The following is a 6,016-nucleotide window of genomic DNA, read 5'->3' as shown; positions in this document are numbered from 1 at the left end:
ACTTCAAATTCACTTCATTTGAGTGTTCACTTCACTTAAATAAATAAATATTTACAAATACTAACAAATCTAATTTAGAAATCAAAGTGACAAATTTTTAAATCTATGAATAACAGACCTCTGCGTAGTCACCGTCGTAAATTACCATTCCCAATTGATTTCCTATCCAAACTTTCATGATTCCCTCTTTTCTGAATCCATAAGTTTTAAATAAATTTTCTTCAACTTTCCAAATTTCTGTAATAAACATTTTAATGAATGTAGTACTGATGATTTAAAATTTAAAGCAACGATGTAGTGGAATTTTATTTTTGCATGCAAATGTTTTTGTAATAATGGAATTAGAATCAAACTTCTCAGTTACTGCTCACTTATTCACTAATTTTTATTTTTTGTTATTTCATACATAAAAGATAAATATTAAATAAATAATAGAAATGCACTGACCTCTAAGTGAGCTTACGTTCAGAAATATATGAGCACTACCAATCAGCGGCAGACCTTTTGGTCCAGGTATATTGCTCGTCATCTTCTCAATTCTCCTTAATTTTAAATGAAGCGTTATATAATAAGTGATGATAAGTGACAATGAAAATATCAACAAAAGTTCTGTTATCATTTTTTGGTCTTATATTATTAATTTCGAATTAATTGTTAATGAACTTGTCTTTAAATTTGATGGTATACTGTAAAACCAATTACGAATAGAAGTACTAGTAATTCTGCTCACACTTTAACACAGATATTTCTTTTTTTTCGATTATCACACACTTTTGTCACACATTACACTAAACATTAATTCTACTGTTAATTATATATAACATGGTAACTGGCCACAAAACTTAACTTACGAAGGTCTTTAAGTTGAACCATTTTTTCTACTTATCAGATTAATAAAATTGGCCCTTGACCCAAAGTATTAGTCGTCATAAAATGTGGAAATGGAAGTGAACAAACAATAAATAATTGGAGCAAGTTTTTAAAAAACTTAAAAAAGAAATAGAAATTTAAAATAAGGTTGTAGACGCCCAAAAGGCCCTGACTTAATATTTAAATACTAATAAATCTTGACCGTTATTTTTAAAAAAAATAATAATAATTACCAATATCTCTTGATCATTATAACTGTTCAAAAGCAGTGGATCACAACATGCTGATATTTCCACAACAAGAAGTAAACCACTTCCTCAGAAGAAGAATAGAGCACCACTTACCTTCTCTATAATTGCAACAGCACATTTACACATCAACAGCTCGGTAAAAATTACTTCCTGATGAGGTATTGGCTATTTCCATAATCAAGCGCAGAAATTACTTTACCATATTTCCATTAACAACCTCACAGTTCACGGCCCACAGCGGTACATCAGAATTCTACTAACATCGAAAAGTAAAAAGAGCAATATGGACCATTTTTCCAAATGTTCGTCAGTACATTGGTAGTTTTAAACACAGAAGTTCAGAAAGAAAGAAAAATGGAAAATCATTACTACTTTTACTTCCTTATACTCATCACTTTACATTCTATTTTAAAGACGAGGCTAGATTGTACACTGTTGGTCGATGCGTTTTGGAAACACAAGTGAAGAAAGAATGGAAAAAATAGAAAATCTTCACTTACATTACAAAAATTTCCTTATTCTCATCCCTTTACATTCTATTTTAAAGACGAAGCAAGATTGTACACGGTTGGTCGCCTTGTTTTGGAAGTAGAAGTAAAGAAAGAATGGAAAAAATAGAAAATCTTCACTCACTTTACAGGATATTTTTTTTTTTATCATCTTACTTTCTATTAGAAAGTCTGGGTTAAATTTTACACTGTTGGTTGCCTCGTTTTGGAAGCTGAAGTTTAGAACGAACGTAAAAAATTGAATATCATTATCAGCTTTATAGCAAATATTAGGTTTTCTACTTCTTACATTATATTTTAAAGACAAGTCTAGATAGTACACGGTTGGTTACCTCGTTTTGGAAGCAGAAGTGTTAAGAGTGTATGGAAAATACAGAAATTCATCACTCACATTACAGGAATTTCCTATTTTTGATTATGTTACTTTATATTTTAAAGTCGAGCCTATATTGTACACTCTTGGTTGCCTTGTTTTCGAAAAAGAGGTTAAGATACAATGGAAAAGAGAAAATCGTCACTCATATTACAGGAATTGCTTTATTTTTATTGCCTTACATTCTATTACAAAACCAGGGCTATATTGTACACTGTTTGTCGGCGAGTTTTTTCCTGGATATTACATTTATTTCTTCGTGTTTTGAAGACAGTAATACAGGAAGATTCGAAAATGTGGAAAATCTTCATTAGCTTTATAGGTAATTATTTGTTTTCTACATCTTACATTCCATTTTAATGCCGGGGATAGATTGTGCACTGTTGGTCGCTTCGTTTTTGAAGCAGAAGTTGTGTATGAATGGAAAAATAGGAAATCATTACGAGCATTACAGGAGATTTTTGGTTTTCTAGATCTTAGATTCTATTTGAATACCAGAGCTATATGGTACAATCTTGGTCGACTACTTTTGGTAGCTGATGTTCAGATAGTTGGGAAAAATGGATTTTCTTGAGTAGCTCTAGAAGTCATTCTTGGTTTTTACCTTGTGCACTGTTTAATCTCAAGCATACTCTGATATGATTGACTCCCTTTTTTTCTTTATGTTTATTTAAATTAAATTTATTGTATTGGATATTTCATTTACAGAATATGTCTCTCGTTTATTTGTTAGTGTGGAATAATATATTAACGAAATTAAGGTTCAGTTCTTTTTTTTTTAATCTTTTTGAAGTGGTAAGTATCTTTCTTTGCCTATTTAATTATTTTTAATAGTGATTATTATTATTGGTGATGAAGTAAATGTTTTATATAAATATGATCCAGTCAGTGTTTCACTCTGGTGGCTAGTATTGGAACTTGACATGAAACTCTGCCAGTAGGTGTCGTGAGCTGTTTTTTCATCTGACAAATTATTTAAGTCCACTCCCATCTTCTGCAGCCATTCCTTATCGCTCATGTGATAATTTTTACTACTTTTATTACCGAAAATAGTCTTTGTATATAAATTACTAAGTGGAAACAATAGCCTCTACTTCGCGTATAGTGCGTTTTCTAAAAGTGTTTACTAATCTGTGCGTATATGAATTAAGTCGGTGAATTGATTCTTTGAAAAATCACTTCGCGTTATACAGGGGGCCTGTCTCGATAGTCTTAGTTTGGGGCGAAGTGAAGAAAGGTTACTGTGGCAGTACATTCATATAAGTATAAATTTAAAGAATATATTTTTTCTTGTTAGTTTCATTTTGTTTAATTATGGAAGAAAGTCATTGAAAAATCGTACAATTTAAAAGAGAGACTGAAGTCAGTGCCTTTGGATTTTTTGCAAAAAAAGAAAACGAAAACAACTGTAGCCTGTTCTTAAATAATATTTAACCCGGTGTATATTGAGTTGTGAGCTGCCTCATACTCATCTCTTGGTAAGTGAAAAATATATTTTATTAAACTGTTTATATTGTAATGAAGTGTATTAAGTTTATTAATAATTGTGGCCTTTTTTTTTTTTATTAAAAGAGTTAATTTTGTTAGAAATCGTGACAACTAAATTTGAAAATCTAATTAATGCGTAAATTTTCCTCTTTAGAATCTTTGTATCAACCATTTTGATTTGGATATTATTTCGCATATACAACGGGTACTGAAAGTTAATTGTGAACTTGAAATTTCGTATTGATTTTTACTCCTGTGCTAATGCTGTTACGGTTTAGAGGTTATAAATGAATTTACGTCAATTTTATTAAGGTTGTTTAACTTCAAAACTATTTTTCTTTTTAAATAAATTTTGATAAATTAAATATAAGCATATAGGCATTTTTGATTATCTTGTGAATCACTTTGGACTTTGTACAGCACTTTGATGGCTTTTTTTTTTTATGGCAAATCATCCAAAATCGCCAATAATGTGAGATTATTTATTGAAAGATTTAATATTTTCTTTAAAATGATTAAAAGTTTAGATTTCAGAGTGTAAAATTTTTTGAAAGGAATAATTGAAATAAACAACCTTTTCTTTAATTGTCAAAGAAAAGTATAGATTAGTTGTTAAAATTTTAGCATTTCCTACTTATTCTACTTCATTAACAGTGTTTTTCTTTTTAATTCTGTTTTAGTGTTTTCTATATAATGCAGAAGATATCCTCAGCAATCTGCACCAGTCTCTTCTAGTCAAATCGACTTTTCAATAGTGAGTAATCTTTTAAAACTATAATTTGCTTTTAGGTTATGTTTATAAGCTGTTTTGGCCATTAAAAACATAAAATATTGCTAATAATTGTTTTATTTACTTTATATGTATAAGTGGTTTTAGGCTATTTAGAAGTATGCATTTGTCCATTGACATTAAGTGTTAGGTTTTAGCCTCAGTACAGCAGGTTTTTATGTCTGCCTTGGCTGTTTTTTAAATAATTTCTTGTGTTGATTATTAAATTAATAGTTTAAAAAGTAAATCTTCCTATGATTGTATCCGCTTTAACCATTAAAAGTACAAACCATTATGCAATCCTTGCTTAATGTATTAGTTAGTTTTATAATGGTATTTTATACCATTTTGCTGATATTGTTAAGCTTAATTTGAAGTTAAGGGTTCGTTTAAAACAAAAGGAAAAATTGTCAGTAATTATCATTGCTTCAGATAAAGCAGACTAGACTTATCATCACATTGCTCTGAGACAAAGAGAAGGTTGGTGAACTGAAATATGCCTGAATTAAATTGTATTCTACAATTTTTAAAGGATAATAGTACTTGAAGAAATAAATCTTTCCAATATTATGTTTATATGTACTTTCATAAATACTTAGCTTACTATGAAATCATTTATTTGTTTCTTGGATTAGATACTAAATCTACTTTCTACATGAAAATTACTTGATGATTCTCAGGTCGAAGGATGTCGACTTCCACTTTCTTTAGTTAGAAATAGTTGTAGCTAATGAATAATGTTTTGAAAAAGAGATTTTAAATATTTTCGAAAGCTGAAAGTTTGTTTGCAAGTTATTTATATATACTTAATTGGTTGCAGGTAGATTTTCAAATTTATGCTGTAGTTTGCTATCATTTGGGTGGGGCATTGTCTATATCCCTTAACAACGATTCCATCTGACTGATTAAAATCATTGATTTATGCCTAATGAATTACTTTTAATTCGATCGTAATTCTGTTGCTTTGATTCGTTTTATTTAGTTTGGTTTTGTGGTTAACTTTTTGTACAGCTCAACAAAACTATGCAAAACATACTTCTTGTACTACATTTTCAGGTGTTTGTTCTTTATCATCTGTAAAATTGGGCATCACTTCTTATGGAATTCAAACTGTTGCGGCTAAAAAAAAAAAGGAAATATGTTGTTATTCTCTTTTTCATTTTGGTAAATGAGATATTTGGTTTTTGGTTCTTTGTCGATGATAGGTACTTTATGTTGTCAAAAATTACTATTATTTGATATAAAATGCTCTTTGGAAGGTGGTTGTTATATCTTGCCAAGATGCTTTAAAAAGTTTTGCAAATCAAAGTATTCAATACTTTTTATTTGTTGATGATGGAAATTTAGTCAAGAGTTAGAATTAGTTTTTATTTTTTCCTGATTCTGTTATTTTTATTTTATAACAGTTTTAAGGCAAACATAATAGATTTTTATTTTGGTAATTTATTGAGATAATATTTTACTTTTAGCCATAATTTTATTACATTTTCTTGTTAGTTTTCATGTTCTTTTGTTTGAGATTAATAGTTGTACTTTTGATCTGCATTTTAATAAAACAAGAACATTAGAAATATACAAACAGAAACATATTTGCAGAACTAATTCTAATTCTAATCCCCTATTTCTGAATATAGACTAAAACATTTTCCTTTACAGAGGGAAATGTAGTGATCATTTTCTTACAGTTCTGTTATTGTTGAAAATGAAATTAGGGCCCCCCATAGCTGTATAATATATTTGATTTTATCGGTTGCAT

At 29.0% G+C, this 6,016-nt stretch overlaps 1 protein-coding gene across 26 annotated transcripts in view; it reads left to right on the top strand.

Annotated features, from left to right (window-relative positions):
* Window positions 1–2,971: 2,971 nt before the first annotated feature.
* shep (RNA binding motif single stranded interacting protein alan shepard) overlaps window positions 2,972–6,016 on the top strand; it is a 392,464-nt gene continuing 389,419 nt past the window's right edge. For 18 of the 26 annotated variants that reach the window (XM_074114614.1, XM_074114612.1, XM_074114613.1 and 15 more), the window contains exons 1-2: window positions 2,972–3,481; window positions 4,172–4,245. The gene's annotated coding sequence lies outside the window, so the exon portion shown is untranslated. The remainder of the gene's footprint in view (window positions 3,482–4,171; window positions 4,246–6,016) is intronic. The other 8 variants (XM_074114628.1, XM_074114625.1, XM_074114610.1 and 5 more) reach the window with 1 other exon arrangement.

The sequence above is a fragment of the Rhodnius prolixus genome, unplaced genomic scaffold (assembly GCF_049639745.1).
Source record: "Rhodnius prolixus isolate KJV_2025 unplaced genomic scaffold, Rpr scaffold_7, whole genome shotgun sequence".
Classification (NCBI taxonomy): Eukaryota; Metazoa; Arthropoda; class Insecta; order Hemiptera; family Reduviidae; genus Rhodnius; species Rhodnius prolixus.
This window is presented reverse-complemented; position numbering and strand designations above follow the sequence as displayed.